Source organism: Ambystoma mexicanum, chromosome 8 (genome assembly GCF_040938575.1).
Source record: "Ambystoma mexicanum isolate Mex_15411 chromosome 8, UKY_AmexF1_1, whole genome shotgun sequence".
Taxonomy (NCBI): Eukaryota; Metazoa; Chordata; class Amphibia; order Caudata; family Ambystomatidae; genus Ambystoma; species Ambystoma mexicanum.
The window spans coordinates 1,490,948,433-1,490,968,124 of NC_090929.1; the positions used below are offsets into that span (position 1 = coordinate 1,490,948,433).

At 47.2% G+C, this 19,692-nt stretch overlaps 1 protein-coding gene across 1 annotated transcript in view; it reads right to left on the bottom strand.

The window, feature by feature from the left end:
- ACTR1A (actin related protein 1A) overlaps positions 1 to 19,692 on the bottom strand; it is a 569,768-nt gene that overhangs the window by 20,226 nt on the left and 529,850 nt on the right. The window lies entirely within an intron of this gene.

Below are 19,692 nucleotides of genomic sequence, written 5' to 3' on the forward strand. Positions count from 1 at the left end.
AATCTTCGAGATCGACCGGGGCCTCTCCAGAAGCTTCGCCGGGTTCTCGGACTTCCTCTTACCCGAGCCAGAGCGTTGGCTCGGGGAGGATGCGCCCTGCCTGGCAGCCAAGGAGCCCGACCGTTCGGCGCTCCCAGTGCCCACGGACTCGCGGTGCTTAGCCTTTTGTTAGGCCCCCGTCGTCGGGGCGCCCTCACAGGACTTAGAAGACCGCTCAGACTTCTTTTTCTTCTTCTAGCCTGACGGGCTCTTCCCTTCCAGCCAGTTGGCGAGGCGGAGGTGGCGATCCTTCATGGTCCGCTCCGACATGTTCCCACAAAACGCGCAGTCCTTTTCCTAGTGCGTCTTGTCCTCATGGAGACAGTAGAGGCATAACAAATGCTCGTCCTCCTTGAAAACGTTCTGAAGCTGGCATCCAGGGCAGTTCCTGAACAGCTTCCCGGGCGTCGAGCTCCCTTTCTTCTGGGCCATGACCGGGGTAGGCCTCGGAACTTCTGGAATCCTCCAAAAGCGTAACTCGACGAAATCGTCACCCTTGAGGGGCGTAGAAACTCCGAAACGGATCCCCGTTGATCGGATGTAGATACGGTGGAGCTTGAGGCTCTATTTAACCGAACAAATGAGAAAATCTCCTGAAAAAAAGCGCGAAAACGCAGCAAAAGCTCGAGAGCTACAGCACGAGGACTCCCAACACTTGAACGTGCGGTAAAAATCTGAGGATGGTTGCCAGGGGCGGGGTTTAGGGAGAGGGCAGTCATTGGCTGGGGGCAGTATGACCCAGAGACCAGTGATTGGTTACTACTGAGAAAGACAGATCAAAAACGAAACTGATACTGATTTTTTCTATACCGAGGATTCCCGGCCTGACGACAGGGAATATTCATGAGCATGTGAATCCATGCCAGACCCCATGCTGGAGAAGGCACAGATGAACAAATTACTTACCGGGGGTAACGTTCTTTCGACTGGATGTTCCTCCCATGTATTCCTTATCTTTGATATTTCCTAATATCCAGTTAGAGGGCACTGTGTGTCGCTGCCTGTCGAGTTGATGTCCCTCGGAGGCCTCCGTCATCACAGGTATAAGTAGCGCAAGCAGCACCCGTTGCTCTGTTCCGTTTTGAAGAGTGAAGCACTGTCTTGAGTTAGACAGTTAATCCCCTTGAGACAGCGCAGACTGTAACCACAAGAGAAGCTTTACTGCGGGGTAAGATCGGAGAGGCGATAAGGAATATGTGCGAGGAACATCCAGTCGAAAGAACGTTACCATGGATAAGTAACTTGTTCTTTGAATGGATTGTGTCCTCCCACGTATTCCTTATCTTTGATACACTCCCAAAGCAGCGACATAATTTGGAGGAGGGAGTAAAATTCAAGTGATCAAGTATGCACAGAGTGCAGAACTACTTTTCCAAAGGCAGAATCCTGGCTAATAGAGGAATCCAGGCTGTAGTATTTCGTAAAGGTGTGTGTGCGGACGACCATGTGGCAGCTGCACAAATATCCTTAATTGGGACTCCCCTCTGTAAGGCAGATGATGTTGCGACACCGCTGGTCGAATGAGCCCCAAGATGTTCTGGGGGGTCCTTACCAGCCAGTCTGTAGCATTCTGAAATTGTTAAAATAATCCATCTAGAGAGGTTTCTTTCCTGTATATCCCACAAATAACTGATCATTCTGTCTCAGTTATGCCAATCTGGTAATGTAAAAACTCAGTGCACGCCTAGGGTCGAGTCTGTGAAGCCTTTCTTCCTGTTTCCCTGGATGTGGCGGAGGATAAAAGGATGGTAAAGTTATTTTCTGAGTGATGTGAAATTCAGAAACAACCTTGGGGAGAAAAATAGGCTTCACCTTTAATACCACTCAATCTTTATGAAAGACAGTGTGAGGAGGCTTGCAGGATAAAGCCTGTAGCTCACTCACCCTTCGGGCAGATGTTATTGCCACCACGAAAAAGGTTTTCAAGATAAGAAGTCTTGGAAAGTTTAAGACCAAATGGAGATCCCACAGGGGACTTGAAAGGGAGTCTGGGGATAAGCATTAGTTAATCCCTTTAAGAATGGAGTTACTATAGGAATCTTAAAATAGGAGACTTCCTCTGCAGTGCGCTTGAAGATGGAAAGCGCTTCTAGGTAACCTTTGATGGTACCAATCTGGAGCCCCAGATTTGCCAATTGCAAAAGAAAAGATAACCCCATCGGTGTATTGCATGAGAAAGGGTCAACATTCTTATCTCTACACCAGCTGCAACTCTTATTCCAATGGCAGTGGTATAAAGATTTGGTTGCTGGCCTTCTGGCCGAAAGCAAAACCTCCATTACGTCATCCGAGAGGTCCCAATCCTTGTATCTCAGCCTCTCAGAAACCATGCGTGAAGGCTGAGAGTCCCGATTTCTGGATAGAGAACCCGACACTCCTCTCGTGAGAGAAGATCCTCTCTTCGTGGAAGACGAATCGGAGGGTAGATGGACATGTCCAGAATGTCCAGGTACCACGTTCTCCTGGCCCAATCCGGGGCAATTAGGATCATAGATTTTCTTATTACGTGAGGAATGACGGGGACTGGAGGAAACGCATACAGGAGTGGAAATTCCCAGTCCACCACGAACACGTCTCCTAGAGCTCCTCTTGAGGGAAATTCCCTTGAGCAGAACAGTTCGCACTTCCGGTTGGCACTGGTCGCAAACAGGTCCACTTGAGGGGTTCCCCAAAGGTTGAAGATCTCTTGAAGGACTTCCTGAGCTAGTTCCCACTTGTGGAGACTGCACTCTGTCTGCTCAGAGCATCCGCTGTTGTGTTCTTCTCTCTGGCTAGGTGAACTGCTGATAGAGATTCCTTCTTCTATTGCCCAGAACCAGAGCTGCATTGCCTCTCTGCACAGTGGTAGTGACCCTACACCTCCATTCTTGTTGAGGTAGTACATGGCCACTGTGTTATCCGTCATTATCAGCACTTTCTTTCCCTGTATAGATAGCAGGAAGGACTTCAGCGCTAGTCTGATTGCCCTCAGCTCTAAAAGGTTGATATGTAGTCTGGACTCCGATGGAGACCAACGACCGCTGATGGTCAGATTGTAGGTATGGGCTCCCCACCCGGTGAGTGAGGCATCCGTCACTACGGTACTATCCAGCCATGGTTGCCAAAACTGTTCTCATTTCAAGATGTTCTCCCGACAGGCCCACCACTGAAGGTCCAGGGAGACTCCGTTTGGGATTTGAAGGAGATCTGACATCCTGCCTGAGAATTGCGACCACTGGGTCCTGAGAGCCCACTGGAGAGAGCTCATTCTCAGATGAGCCTCTGGCACCAGAAAAATGCAGGATGCCATGAGGCCGAGCAACCTCAGAAAATGGAAGGCCGGTAGATGCTGGGCATTCTGGAATTTGGTCACCATCTGCAGAATGTCTTGAGCCCTCACCTCTGGTGGCGAGGCTCTTCCCAGGGATGCATCCAGGACTGCTCTGATAAACTGGAGTCTTTGTGAGGGTATTATGTGGGACTTCTTAAAGTTGAGGGAGAAGCCCAGCCTGTGCACGGAGTGGCAAGTATAGCTGAGATGATCTTGGGCCTGCTCTGGGGAACTGGCCCTGATCAGCCAATCGTCCAGGTAGGGGTAGACGTGAATTCCCCCCCTCCCCAAACTCCCTCCTGAGACTCGCTGCCACAACTGCCATTAGCTTGGTGAAAACCCTCGGGCGGCGGTTAGCCCAAAGGGCAGAACCTGAAACTGATAGTGAGAGTTGCCAACGGCGAACCTCAGGTACTGACTGTGCTTGTGATGGATCGGCACATGAAAGTAAGCATCCTGGAGGTCCAATGATGCCATCCAATCCTGAAGCTGGAGGGCCTGAGGGATCTGAGAAATGGTTACCATCTTGAACTTGTCCTTCCTGAGGAATTTGTTCAAGTCTCTTAAATCCATGATGGGTCTCAATCCTCTGTCCTTTTTTGGAATTAGAAAATAAGGGGAGTACTACCCTCGTTCCTCTCCGTTACAGGTACTGGTTCTATAGCACCTTTCTCCAGCAGGGTTAAAATCTCCTGCATAAAGAGCGGATCCAGAACCTTCAAAGAGTTTTTCCCCGATGGATGAATGAGGTTTTTGCAGGAAAGGAAGGCAGTAACCTTGGGCAACTGTTTCCAATGCCCAAGCATCTGAAGTAATAGCCTGCAATTCTGTCAGATGCTGCGACAACCTGCCTCCTACTGTCGTCTTGTGATGCAAGACCTCAGAGGTTTTGGAGCGGTTGACGCAGAGGCTGAGGGTAAAGCAGCCCCTGCTGTTGTGTTCTTAGTACCTCTAGCCCACCCACCACGGGGGAATTGTGTTTGACCTCTTTGAGCTGGCTGTCCTCTGCCTTTTCCGAATGCAGAATAATAGCGAAAGGACCTACCCCTCCAGGGCACACCTGTGGGGCGGTTTGGAGTTTGCCATTTTGCAGCTCCAAGGGATTTGGCTGCTGCCTTGGAAGTTTGCAGTTTCTCCAAACTCTCATCAGCTTTCGTCCCAAATAGATGTGTGCCATGTTGAGCAGTCTGGATTGAACATCGGGGGCAAATCCTGACTTCTGCAACCACGCAAATCTGTGGATTACCGTACTAGCCGCCATGGCTCTGCTGATGCTATCAACACAGTTGAGACCGGTTTGGAGGGATTCGCATATAGGGTCCTTTCCATCATTGATAATGTTCAAGAAACCATCTCGTTCCTCCCCTTTAGGGATGTGGTCAGCCGCCATCGAAATACAGTCCCAAAGGGTGTGGGTAAACCTCGCCAGCGTGCATGTAGCATTAGCAGATTTTAACGCCATACTACTGGCCGAGAAAACTTTCTTGGCCATGGCATTGTATTTTTTGTCATCCCCATCTTGTGGGATAGGCATTTTGTTTGACAGAAGAGTTAGCAGCCTGAACTACCAGGCTTTCTGATGTTGGATGCTTTGAAAGGTATAGAGGGTCAGAAGCTGAGGCTCTGTATTTGACTGTTAGCCTCTTATTCACCGCCGGGACAACCTCGGATGTTTCCCAGTTGGAAGTTACCCTCCTCTGTAGAGCCTTATGAAATGTGACAATAGGTTCTTCCTGTGGTCCTTTATCCAGTATGTCCGTTAAATCATCCTGTTCGAAAAGAGGTGTGGGTCTGGACCATCCCATGTATTACATTACTCTAGTCATGAGCTGTCTATAGTTGCCTTCAACATGATCTCCTGGATCTGCTTTACCAAATTCAACTGCAGGGGAAGTGTCAATGTCACTTACCTCATGCAGTAAGTCCTGCAGATTCTTTATTTGAGAATCTTCCAATATGAGTTCTTCTGGAACTGAAGGTGTCCCATATTCAAGACCGAATGGTCTTTCCTCGTCAGATGACTCTTCTGCATCCTCATAGATTGAAGAAAGAGCTTTAAAATAGTCTGAGCAAGGTTGTGGTGGGTAAATCTTCTCAAAAGAAGAAGGCAGGGCTATAGACGTCATAATGGAAGCTGACTGTCGAAATCGTTATTGACGTCGACGGCTTCGATTTCTCCGAAGCCGTCAATGGCTTCCACACAAATGTCAAGATCTTCGACGACAGCGAAGGAATTGTCATGTACGGCGTCGAGGAGGTCGACACTCAAGGCGTCGATGGCGTTGACAATGCACTCTTCGGCTTTGCCGTATGGGTTTCTTTCGGCATCGATGACAACGATTTTATGTGCGTCACAGAGGCTTGCTCTTGACTCGAGGGATTAGATCACTCTCGAGGAGTTTCCACGGCCAAGGTCAAGGACTCTCAGATTCTGTGCTTCACAGGTGTTTTGTCTAGGGTATCGCCTCTAGGTGTTTTCGAGGGGGGCAAGGCCGCGTTCTCAAACACCTTCATCATACTCATTCTGAATTCCTCCCATTGTGCCGGGGTACTATGTTTTGAAGTACTGACAACCCTTTCGGGTGAGCTAGATGGGGAAGTGGACAGTGATCTATGGTGCCTCTTTTTGCCATGCATCGAAGACGAGGAATGATGCGACCCACTTCGTGAACGCGAGTGTTTATGTTTTTTATGACGAGGAGATGAAGGCCTCGACTCGTCAGATGATTTACGTTTGGACAGGGTAATAGATGTTTGAGGCCTACCTCTCTCCAACTTCCCTCTGCGCTCCCTGAAGGCCTTGGCCGTCATCAACATGCATTCGGCACACTCCGAACACGGATGCTCTGCCCTTAGACACCACAGGCAGACCCTGTGCATTTTAGCCCTGCAGTCGCTGCATTTTTAAAAACAGGACCGGACAGGGGAGTCGACGGAGCCGATGAGGAAGCCATCTGATTGAAAACTCAAAGAATTTTCTCAGGAAACAAAGAAATTCGAAGAATCACAAAGAACCAAGCGTTACATTACCGAAGCTGTGAAGCGCGGAAAAAACAAACTGAGCAACGGGCGCTGCGCATACTACGTTGACGTCAAGACGGAGGCCTCTGAGGGACATCGACTCGACAGGCATCGACGCACAGTGCCCACTACTGAGAAAAAAAATTCAGAGGCAGCAAGCTGGATATTAGGATATATAAAAGATAAGGAATACATGGGTGGACATAATCCATTCGAAATAAAGACTTTTCAAAAGAGAGAAAGAATGTATCCAAATAGTCTTTAAAACCCGGCTCTATCTTTAATTCCAAATAGTCCAGACTCTGCTTCAGTTTGGCAGCATCAAGATCTCGTAGGCTCTCATTCTTACAATGGATTTTAGGCACTTTTTTCCTGGGCCGGAAGATCTTGCGGATTATTCCATAAATAAACCCTGTCCAAGTGGGTAAGCATTGATTTCACATGTGCAAGCCAGTTTCAACTCTTACCTCCATATAGGCTCATAATATGGACTAGAGCATCCGAATGTTTGTCTAGACCTTCAGTATTCCAAACTCTAATCCAATAGAAAACGGGTTTAAAAGATAGCTGAATCTCTACTGGTACACAGTCAAGTTCCAAGTAAACCAGGGCAGAGGGAGTACTTACAAGGCGAAGCAACAGTTTCTTTAGGAAAACGTTCATTTATTTAATTTGTTAAACGCCCAAACCCTCGGGTATCACAGCGTTGTTACAGACAGCTTTCAAAGAATTATTCAACAAAAATTACAATTGCTTACAGTACGTACTACATTTGTTTTTAAACGCCCAAACAACAATACTCAAATTACGAGTATTAGTACAGCCCCATAACTCTGAACCATATAATGAAGCTGGCAATGCTTGTTTGTGGAGAAAATCCAAAACAGGTGAAATAGCGCCACGTCCACAAATAAAAGACAGAATGCCACTATTAAACTTCTCAAACGTAATAACAGATTTAGCTACCTGTGCCCCCCCAACCTTCAGATTCCTGGAAGCACACAGCAAGATAATCAAAATGAGACACCTGCTCAATGGTCGTAGTACACACACTCAGGGATAAGGGCTTACTTTTTGCTAAAGGAGGTTTAAATACCATTATTTTAGACTTTACAAGATTCAGATTAAGACGGAGAGGATTGCATTTAGTAGAAAAAATAGAAAGCCTTGCTCAGTGCCTGCGTGGTGGTGGCGGCGGCAAGTAAGACGGTATCGTCTGCATAAAATTCCCCAAAACAAACTCTAGATTTATTTGCAGTTTATAAATAGGCTATTATGGAAATTAATTCCATAGGGGCATTGCGAGCTAACAAAATCTTCCACAAGATTTCTCTAGAAACAGAGTCAAAAGAAGTTTTTAAGTCTAGAAAGACCACATAAATGCATTTTCCTTAGCACTTCATACTTTTGAATAAGCGTGTATAGCATGAAATATTGATCAATTGTGTGTCTGTTAGCCCTGGAGGGGACTAATAATATTGTCACGATCAACCCACTCCTGCAAGTGGGTAGGGAATCCAAAAGGTACATAGGTCCATAGTTAGCTGGAAGATCCTTGCCTCCCTTTTTATAGGCTGGCAAAATTGTGGCCATACGCCAAGACTCAGGAATCTCGCCACTACTCAGAATGGCGTTAAAAAACTTGCATATCAGTGGAGCCCAGATTACCACCTCATCTTTAAAAAGATCACCAGAAATGAACTCTGGTCCGGCAGCCTTGTCATTTTTCAGAGAACTAAGGGCAGCTTCCCCTTCACTAGTTGAAAAAGCTAAATTAGTAGAAGAGGAGGAACTAAAAACAACCGGGCTTGAGCACAGAGGGAACCCACACCGTGGAATAAACTAGAAAAATGACACCACCAGGCATTTGCACCAATAATACAATGGATATCTCTATCCCCATTCAATTCTTTATATGAAATAAATTTCCAAAAAAAGCAGACATCTCCTGTTTGCAATGCCCTAAATAACGAATGCCACGTTTCCTTAAAGGCATGGTCTAGTAAAAAAATGTATTTAAAAAATAGATAAGCAACATAAAAAAAAAAAATACTAGCATTCTCTTTTTTAAAACTTCCTATGTAAAATTTTGAGCTATTCAAGCTCAGAATTCGCAAAAGCAACAAGCACATGGGCGCATCCATTTTGTGAAATGGATGCCCTCCTGTGCTGGCTTTTGCGGCACTAATGAAGGAAAAGCCAGCCAGCTGTAGTAAACAAAAGCTACCGCTGGGTGGCTTTCCCTTCATTAGTGCTGTACGCGGAGGACGGGGACCGGAGACCAGAGCAGGAAAGCTGCAGCTGAATCTCGGTAAGTGCTATTTATTTAAAAAAAAAAATAAGCACTAGCTGCGTTTTTCTTTCTAAGTTTTCCGGGCTGGAGGAGCCCGGAAAACTTAGAAATAAAACCACAGCTTTAAAAACATTGTATTACATATGTACACCGTTATTGTGTTGGAAAACGCTGCGGTTTTTCTTTCCAAGTTTCTCAGGCTGCTCCGGCTCGGAGGAGCCTGAGAAACTCGGAAAGAAAAACCGCAGCTTTTTCCAACACAACCGCGTTGTGTTTCTGCCTGCTGTGGCTATCACTTTGGGGGAGCACCTGAGACCCAAAGTGATAGCCACAGCAGGCAGAAACACAACACGGTTGTGTTTACATGCCGCAGTGTTTCTGCCTACAGCTGATTTCCCATTTGGGGCTGTCGGGCTCCCCACGGGGGGCCCGAAGAGCCCCAAATGGGAAATGCTAAATGTGCGTTGTTTCTGCCTAAATCTGCTTTCCCATTTGGGGCTCTTCAGGCAGAAACAACGCGGTTGTTTTCCGCAATGCCGCGTTGTTTCTGCCTGAATCTGCTTTCCCATTTGGGGCTCTCGGGCTCCCCAAATGGGAAAGCAGAGTCAGGCAGAAACAACGCGGTTGTTTTCCGCAATGCCGCGTTGTTTCTTCCTGAATCTGCTTTCCCATATGGGGCTCTCGGGCTCCCCGTGCGGAGCAGATTCAGGCAGAAACAACGCAGTTTTGGAAAACGCTGCGGTTTTTCTTTCCGAGTTTCTCAGGCTCCTCCGAGACGGAGGAGCCTGAGAAACTCGGAAAGAAAAACCGCAGCGTTTTCCACCACAATAACGTTTTTAAAGCTGCGGTTTTATTTCTAAGTTTTCCGGGCTCCTCCAGCCCGGAAAACTTAGAAAAAAAACCCCAGCTAGTGCTTATTTTTAAAAAAAAATAAATAGCACTTACCGAGATTCAGCTGCAGCTTTCCTGCTCTGGTCTCCGGTCCCCGTCCTCCGCATACAGCACTAATGAAGGGAAAGCCACCCAGCGGTAGCTTTTGTTTACTACAGCTGGCTGGCTTTTCCTTCATTAGTGCCGCAAAAGCCAGCACAGGAGGGCATCCATTTCACAAAATGGATGCGCCCATGTGCTTGCTTTTGCGAATTTTGAGCTTGAATAGCTCAAAATTTTACATAGGAAGTTTTAAAAAAGAGAATGCTAGTATTTTTTTTTATGTTGCCTATCTATTTTTTAAATAAAATGTTTTACTAGACCATGCCTTTAACTAATTCTCTTTTAGAGGTGATGCGCCCTTTATATCTGGATCTGAGCAACTGTAATGCAGTTTTATCTACCCCAAATGGGAAACTTACAGAGTTCAATGTCGCTTTTAGCCTTGAGGCAGGCACTATCAAACCAAGGATCTCTTTTTGTTGTCACCAATGGGAACAGATATAAATGGAATGAGATTACTGTTACGATTTTTGTACTCCTCCAGGATAGACACATCACCAGAATTCTCATCACATATAACACTAAGATTATTTAGAATGGAAGCATAATATCTGGTTTAAAGTCATGTTCCAACAAATTGATATATTTTTCAGTTTTACGTGCGTGGCCAGTAAGCTCCAAACATTGATTAGGGTAGTGTTCACTACCTCTGCCCGCATCTAGCGGACCGGCCGAAACCTCAATTGATAAAGGGTAGTGATAATTTTTCATTCTTTCATGAATCAAAACATCTCTGACACTTGCCCAATCTTTTACACAGATCAACACATAATCAATGAGCTTCCAATGTGACCATGAAAGGTCTTCCTAGCGGGCTGGTCGTTAGTAGATCACCCTGTTACAAGCCCTTAGATTCAGGTTAAAAAGGGTACAAGCTAATTCCAGGGCAAGACAATGTATTTGTAGGGGAGCTGCAGCATTTAGAGGTGGGATATCCCAAACCTGGTCCTGATCATCACACAATCCTAGCATATCATTGAGGGGTTCAAGCTATCAATTGAAATCACCAACCACAACAACATGATGGGAACAAGAAAATGAAGAAGTCATATGATTGAATAGGTTTTGAAGACGGACAAGTGTCCCCAATCCCTGTAAAGGTCTGTTATATACATTATAAAGACACAGCAGATCATCCTTGGCCAGCCAAATGAATAGTGATTGCAAGTCTGGCAAATCAGAGTTCACAACTTCAACCTTCCATCTTAATGTGATGTCAACCCACACCGAAAGGCCACCACTCGGCCCATCCCGATGACCTTTTGTAGCTGCAGAGTGGAAGGACTGATAACTCTGCAGTGGGACGGACATGGAATAACAAGTTACTTACCCCTGGTAACATTCATTCAACTGGATGTTCCTCATCTTTGATATATACGTATCACGTCAGCTTTGCTGCTTGGGAAAACATTTTTCACACCAGAGGGCGCTGTGCTCAATGTCGTTGCGTCAATGACCCTCAAGGGTTGCCGTAGGGTGTCGATGTCATCAGCAGTACAAATAGCTCGAGCCGCGCCCGTTGGCTTCAGTTCTGTTTTTTCGATCGAGGAATTGACCAGGCGTACCCCAAGACAGCAAGCTCTCAGAAAGCGCCGAGTGTAAAACACGTAAATTGTATGGCGGGGTAGGATGGGAGGGGCGATGAGGAATACGTGGGAGGAACATTCAATCGAAAGAACGTTACCAGGGTTAAGTAACTTGTTCTTCGAATGGATTGTGTCCTCCCACATATTCCTCATCTTTGATAGACTCCCAAAGCAGTGACAATTTGGAGAAGGGAGTACCAATTAATTTAGTCGTGGACCGTATGAAGCAGAGCCTTTGCAAAAAGACCTCCTTGACACTAGGTCGAATCTAAACAGTAATGCTTTATGAATGTGTGCATAGACGATCAGGTGGCCGCTGTACAGATATGTACCGGGACACCCCCTTTGGAGAGCCGCAGACGTTGCCATGCCCCTGGTGGAATGAGCTCTAAGCCCATCTGTAGGTTCTTTACCTGCCAGTCTAACATTCTCCAATTGCTAAAATTATCCATCTGGATATAGTCTGTTTGGTTACTGCCTGGCCCAATTTGTGGCCGGTATACCCAATGAGGAGTTGATCATCTTGTCCGAATTAAGCAAGTCTTGAAATATAAAAGCTTAGAGCCCTTCTTGAGTCTAGCCTGTGAATCCTTTCTTCCTCCTTACCTGCATGAGGCGGAGGACAAAAGGTTGGTAGAGTTATCTTCTACGACAAATTGAAGTCAGAGACTACCTTAGGCAGGCATGATGGTTTGACTCTATGGAAAACGGTGTAAGGAGGTTTACAAGAAAGAGCCTGTAACCCACTTACCCTGCGGGCTGATGTTAAAACCACTAGTAGGACTGTTTTAATGTAAGGAGCTTTACACGACATGAATGTAGTAATGGCTCAAATGGAATGCATGTGAGAAATTCTAATACCAAATTTAAATCCTAAACAGGCACATGAAATGGGACTGGAGGGTACACGTTAGTGAGACCCTTTAGGAATTGCACAATCAAGGGTATCTTGAAATAAGAGACCTCTTCAGAGGAGTGCTTAAAAATGGAAAGCGCAGACAGGTATCCTTTTATTGTTCCAATTTGGAGCCCCAGATTGGCTAAATGCAACAGGAAAGAAAGCACCATAGGTGTGCCACATAGGAATGGATCCACATTCTCATCCTTGCACCAATTACTGAACTTATTCCAACGACATCAGTACAAGTATTTGGTTTCTGGCCTTCCGGACGAAAGCAAAATCTCCATTATGTCGTCCGGGAGGTCCCAATCCTTATATCTCAGCCTCTCAGAAACCATGCGTGAAGGCCGAATGTCTTGACCTCTGGATGGAAAACGAGACCTTCCTCTTGTGAGAGAAGAGCCTCTCTTTGTGGAAGAAGTATTGGAGGGCAGATGGACAAGTCCAGAAGGTCCGGGTACCAAATCCTTTTATCCCAATCCGTAGCAATTAGGATCATGGATTTCCCAAACTTTCTCAACCTCCCGATCACGTGAGTTATGATGGGGACTGGAGGAAACGCGTACAGAAGCGGAAATTCCCAGTGCACTACGAACGCATCCCCTAGAGCTCCTCTTGGAGGAAATTCCTTCGAACAATACAGTTCACACTTCCAATTGACTTCGCTCCCGAACAGATCCACTTGAAGGGTGAAGATCTCTTGAAGGACTTCCTGAGCAAGTTCCCACTTGTGGGAGACTGTGCTCTGCCTGCTCAGAGTATCCGCCGCAGTGTTCTGCTCTCAGGCCAGGTGAACTGCCGATAGAGGGATCCCTTCTTGTACTGCCCAGAACCACAGCTGCATTGCCTCTCTGCACAGTGGTAGTGATCCTACACCTCCTCTCTTGTTGAGTTAGTACATGGCCACTGTGTTGTCCGTCATTATCAGGAGATTCTTTCCCCGTACAGAGGGCAAGGAAGGCCTTCACACTAGTCTGATTGCCCTCAGCTCCAAAAGGTTGATGTGTAGTTTGAACTCCGATGGAGACCAACGACCGGCGATTGTCAGTTCGTTGGTGTGGGCTCTCCACCCAGTGAGTGAGGCGTCCATCACTACCGTTATCTCCGGCAATGGTTGCCAAAAAGATTCTCCCTCAAGGATATTGTCCTTGCAAGCCAACCATAGAAGATTCGGAGCAACTCTGCTCGGAACTTGCAGAAGATCCTACATATTCCCAGAGAATTGGGACCACTGAGTCCCGAGGGCCCATTGAAGGGCTCTCATTCTCAATGGGGCCTCTGGCACCAGAAATAATGCAGGACGACAGGAGACCGAGCAACCTCAGAAAATCGAAGGTCGGCAGATGCTAGGCATTGTGGAACTTTGTTACCATCTGCAGAATGTGTTGAGCTCTCACCTCGGGCGGCAAGGCTTTCCCCGAGGAAGTATCCAGGACTGCTCCGATGAATTGGAGTCTTTGGAATTGTATCATATGGGACTTCTTGTAATTGAGGGAGAAGCCCAGTCTGTGTAGGGAGTGGCAGGTGATAATTAGATGTTCCTGGGCCTGGTCGGCGAACGAGCCCTGATCAACTAATCGCCCAGGTAGGGGTTTGATATGACATTTATAACGCACCTATACACAAGTGTTTCAAGGCGCGACCAGGCAAAAGAGGGGGGACAAAGGCAGGACAGACAACGATACCTACTAGTCCAGGTGTCCTTCAGATCGAGATAATAGCAATAAGTAAGGTAACGGCCAGCAAGTGGCAAGGGTAAGTGCAGACATCAGGTGTCAATTGCTGGTAGGGGGACAGCAGGGATACAGAAACAGTCCCCAAGTACGAGGGTTGCCAGACAGGCAGTGCAGGTGTGTGAGACTGGCGGGGATGACCTGGGCCCGAGATCAGAGGGTGTCCAGGTAACCAGTGCAGTTCAGGTTACAGCCAGGAGGTCAGCAGGGGAGGGGAGGAGAAAAAGCAGAAGCAAAGAGAAAGGTTTTGAGGTGCTCCCGGAACCAGAGATGGTTCTCCTCAAGTTTAAGGGAGGCAGGGAGGCTGTTCCAGAGGGAGGCCCCAGCTGAAGTAAGATCTACCACCAACTCGTTGCTTGGAGAAGCGACTGACCCTGAGGGAGTTGGAGGCGGATGAGCAAAGAGCTCGAGAAGGAAGATATTTAGGAAGAGAGAGTTGAAGGTATTGAGGTCACATGCCCCAGAAGGCCTTGTGGACAATGCAGAGGGTTTTGAACTTGATCCTTGCAGCCACTGGGAGCCAGTGCAGAGATTTCAGTCCTGGAGGGAGATGATTCCCTGGGCTTGAGGCCAAGGACAAGTCTTGCAGTCCTGTTCTGGATGAGTAGCAGAGGGCGGACCTAGAGAGAACCAGCGCTCTGGTGAGAGTGAGCTTCTGGGGGAAGGAGAGGAAAGGAAGAATACCTCTGAGCAGGTGCAGCTGGTAGTGTGACCTCTTAGAGATGTCAGAGATGTGAGGAGAGAAGGAGTGTGTGGAGTCGAAGATGACCCCAAGGTTTTTAGCCTTGCAGGTGGGAGCAGGAAGAGGGCCAAGAGAGGCCGGCCAGAGAGTGACAGGAAAGGAGGGAGGAGGGGTAGACGACAATCCCCATCTCCTGAGACTCGCTGCCACTACCGCCATCAGCTTGGTGAAAACCCTTGAGTGGAGGTCAGCTCGAATGGCAGAAGTCGAAACTGATAGTGAGAACCGCAAACCTCGGGTACTTTCTGTTCTTGAGATGGCTTGGCACATGAAAGTAAGCATCCTGAAGATCCAGTGATACCAACCAGACTTGGAGTTGGAGAGCCTGAAGTATCTGAGAAAGGGTTACCATCTTGAACTTGTCCTTCCTGAGGAACTTGTTCAAGTTTCTTAAGCCCAAGATGGGTCTCAATCCTCCGTCCTTCTTGGTAATGAGAAAGTAAGGGTAATACCATCCCTTGTTCCTCTCCGCTACATGTACATGTTCTATTTCTCCAGCAGGGTTAAAATTTCCTGCATAAGGAGCGGATCCGGAATTTTGACAGAGTTGTATACTGGTGGATGATCTTTTTTTACTGTTTCCAGTGCCCAAGCATCTGAAGTAATGCCCCGCCATTTGTTCAGATGCTGAGAGATTCTGCCTCCCACCGGGGTCTTGTGTGTCAAGGCCTCAGAGTGGTTTAGAGGCGGCTGCTGCAGCGGCTGAGGGTAGAGATGCCACTGCTGAGGCTGGTTTAGCACCCCTTCCTCGTCCACCACGAGGGAATCTTTTTTTGTCCCCTTTGCCTGGCCTGTCCTCTTCCCTTTCCAAATGAGGAATAGTAATGAAAAGGATGACCCCTCCAGGAAGATAAGCCTGAATAGGGTAGTTGAAGACGTATGGAGGCGCTAAGTGATTTAGCTGACACCTTGGAGGTCTGCAGCTTCTTAACACTCATCCGCCTTGCTGCCGAACAACCTCAAGCCATCAAAGGGCATATTGAGTAGCCTGGCCTGCCCATCCGGTGCAGAGCCTGACTTTCTCAACCACGCAAACTTGCGTAGTACGCTGCTAGAAGCCATGGACCTGCTGATACTGTGAGCAGTATCCAGTCCTGACTAGAGACACTCTCCCATTGCCTCCTTTCCATCCTTCACTATAGCCAGGAAGCTGTCTCTTTCCACGCCTTCCAGAATGTGCTCAGCCACCATGCTAACACAGTCCCACAGGGTATAAGTAAGTCTTGAAAGAGCACAGGTAACATTTGAAGACTTCAAGGCCATACTGCCCGATGAGAAGATCTTACGAGCCCAGGCATTAACCATCTAGTCATTCCTATCCAGGGGAATAGAGGGGTAGGCAGATTGCCTGGTCAATGTGGCAGCCTGAACCACCAAGCTCTCAGGTGTAGGGTGCTTGGTCAAATAGCCTGGATCAATGCTAGAAGGTCTATTTTCTAGCAAAGTTCCTGTTTACAGCATGTCCAGATTCTGGAGTTTCCCAGTTTGCCATGACCTTCCTTTGAAGGGCTGCGTGAAAAGGTAATTCTGGATCCTTCCGAGGACCTTGACTCAGGATATCGGTCATATCGTCCTGTTCATAGGCAGGAGAATTCCTGCTCCAGCCCATGTATTCAATGACACTATTCATTAGGGTCCTGTATGCAGAGTCTGCATGCTCAGTTGGATCAGGCCTGCCAAATTTCTAGCTCTGGCTAAGTGTCAATACCACTAGCTAACAAGAGCCAATCTTAAAGATCAGTTATCCTAGATTCCTCACCAACAAGCTCCTCTGGAACATTTTGCGTGCCATAACGCAAACCAAAGGGCTTGCGCACTTCCTCATAAATTGAGGCCATAGACTTGAAAAAGTCTTCCTTCGGTGTAGGTCTATAAACCTTCTCCGGAAAGGGCAGAGGCTTTGAAATGGTCGAAGTGGCCGTTGAAGGTGTCGAAGCTAGCTTCGACAAAGGTGTGAAATCTGGCTTCGACAACGGCGTTGATGGTGCCTTCAACAATGGCGTTGGCAAAGGTTTCGACAATAATGCAGTTTTGCTCGGTGTTGCCTTCGACTTATGTGTCGACAGGCTTGACTCCGATGGGAGTCGAGAAATTCGTCGAACGTGTTGACAATGTTCTCTTCTTCGGAGGTATCGGAGAAGGACTATGCTCTCGAGACGATACCCTCGACGATTTCTCATCGGACTGAGAGCGACTCGCCGGTTTGACACTCGGCTTTGCCATGGTAGTCTTTAACCTCCCTAAGTCCGAAGGAGCGACCGGGGCATGGCTTTAGCATGATTCATACGAGGGGGTTGATGACGCATTCTCGAATATACGCACCATTTCATTCTTGAAAGCATCCCATTTTTCTGTGGGAATCAGATTTGGTTGGGCACCTGATAACCTCGGTAGAGGAATCAGAAGAGAAAGATGGAGACCTTTGTCTTCGCCTTCTTCGACGAAGACGACGAAGATTGTCTCGACCGACTCCTCGACCGAGACTTCTTTGACTTTTTGTGCGGGGACGAGTCCCTGGACTCCCCAGACTTTTAATCCCTCTTCGTAGATGACTTCGAATCTGCCCTCCCCACCGCCAGTTTACCTCAGCGCTCCCTGAGAGCTTTCTCTGTCATGGCCTGACAGGACTCACAGTCATTAGTTCGGTGTTCGGAACCAGGCACCACAGGCAGACACAGTGGGGGGGTCGGTAATACACATCTTCGCCATGCAGTCATGGCATTTTTTAAAACCAGACCTTGGGGTCGAAGGGTTGAAAGATGACATTTTCTTGAGGAAAACTGAAGCGCGCCGTTCAACACTCCAAGCTAAGTTTTCGGGAAAAACAGAACTGAAGCCAATGGGCGCAGCTCGAACTATTTGTACTGCTGATGATGTCGACACCCGACGGCAACCCTCAAGGGTCATCGACGCCACGACATCAAGCACAGAGCCCTCTGGTGTGAAAAATGTTTTCCGAAGCAGCAAAGCTGACTAGATACGTATATTTCAAAGATGAGGAATACGTGGGAGGATGTAATCTATTCGAAACCCAAGGCTCTTGCATTACTATAATGTGGAAACCTTGAATGAAGGCAAGCCAATCGGGATCAGCCATCAATATATTTACCCCAGCTATATTCCAAGATAACAATGTATAGCCCTGTGCCCACTCTATACAACAGGCAGCCCCTCCCCCTAGTCAATCCATCTCCTCGAGGTCATCAAAGCGTCGACCAAGCCATATGCTAGAATTTTGCACAGATGGTTCCATGGGTTTGGACCGTAGGAAGAACAATTGGCAGCTTTCCTAAAATCTGGTTGGGCAGGGCAGGCCAAAACTGTTTTCAGGAATTCAAAAGATCTTAAGCCAATATTTACCTCCACTGGTGGGTAGGATCTGAGATCAATAAATAAAAGGCCATCCACTAGACTTTGCGAGCCTAAGAACACTCAGATGTAATCAAAATTAGTGTTGGGGATGGCCCCCCTGATACAATGTACAATATCATCTCTAATAATAAACAGCCTTTGGTGTGACGTAGTCAGAAGATGCACTGTTTTTTCAAGGCTTCATGATCCTCAAAAACAGAGGCAAGATTTGGCCCATTAACCATCACAACCGAGGGGCTGGCGATATTACCACCAGATCTCGAGGGTATATCTGGGGTATATCTGGGGCACAAGACACAGAAAATCTCGAGGAGCTACCCACTAGAGTTAAGTTTATGCCCGACAGGGGAAAAACCATCATTCGAGCCAAAAAACCTCCCCCCTCGGACTGCCCGCAACTCAGGAAGATATCAAAGGCGACTTTCCGTTGCTAGAGTAACTATTTACTCTCCCAACTTGCAAGCCACTTGATTTCTGGCCTTGTTGTTTGGGGGTAGGAACAGAAATGGGGTTGGAATGATCGTTGCAAATAGAAGAATTTGAGGTGGCTTAAACACTATGCTCATTCAACCTATTACTCAGTGGGGCCACCTGCTCCTTGCATTCCCTAATGTCAGCCACTAATACCTGCAGATGACTACTACATCTATTAAAGAGCTTATAGCCATTACCATTGTTAAAGTCTCGGAAGTTGAGCACAAAATATTACTGTTAGTGCAAACATTACGTTCCTCAGCAGTATAACATGTCAGAGTCCACATCATGTTTCCTTTACCCAGTAGGGGCAGCCCACAGGCCTTATTGCGCTTCTTACGGGCCACCTCCTGCAAGATGAAACTACCCGAGGGTCATCAGCAGGCACAGGAGAGAAACAGTTAAAAAGGGTCTCGAAGTGATGAAACAGGAGCATCTCAGATGAGGCTGATCGTCCAGCTATAAATGGTAATGACCCCACGGTATCAGTAACCGGGGCAGGTCGTTGAGAGGGGTCTGTCAGCTGACAACAGTTTCCTGCTCATTTGTATCCTTAATACCAACAGAGGACGATTTGATAATCTGTGGATGGATTTCTATAAGGTTAAGGTCTGGGGTTCTTGTTTCCTTGTTGCTACAGTTTGCCTCAAATACAAGGTTTCTGCCTCCTTCATGGTTGGAGTCTGAGACCACTTCAAATGGTGCTAAGTGATCTTTTATGATGCAAGGCGTATGGCCCTAAATTTCTCTTTTCCTGGAGCAGCTTCAAAAAAGGAGATAAAATCATCAGCCGCTGGGGCCACACAGTTTGAGAACTTTGCTGGAATTTTTACCTTTGCCCCCTTTAGTGATGAAGTGTTCCAAATATTCCAGCATCTGTTTGAACGTAGATAGGCTTCGGTTATCTTGCAAATGAAAGTAAGTTGGCAGTGAGTGTTGAACTGTGTTAAGCTGTTTTTTGTTTTTTCCTGCTGGTGTGTGCGTGCTTGTGGGAGTGATTGCAGAGAAAAGAAAAAATAAATAGATATAAAGAGGTTTTGTACCATTTTGCAGTAATGAAGAGTTTGTTCAGGAAAAAGATTGTTCCCGCTGGCGGTGAATGCTCTGATGTTGTCATTCCAGGCTGGACTAAGAGTCCATATGATAAATTGGCTCAGGCATGGGCCTGTGGTGCCGGGCTAAGTGAGACTTGGGATCAAGGATTGGGGATCCCGATCCGGCTGGTGTA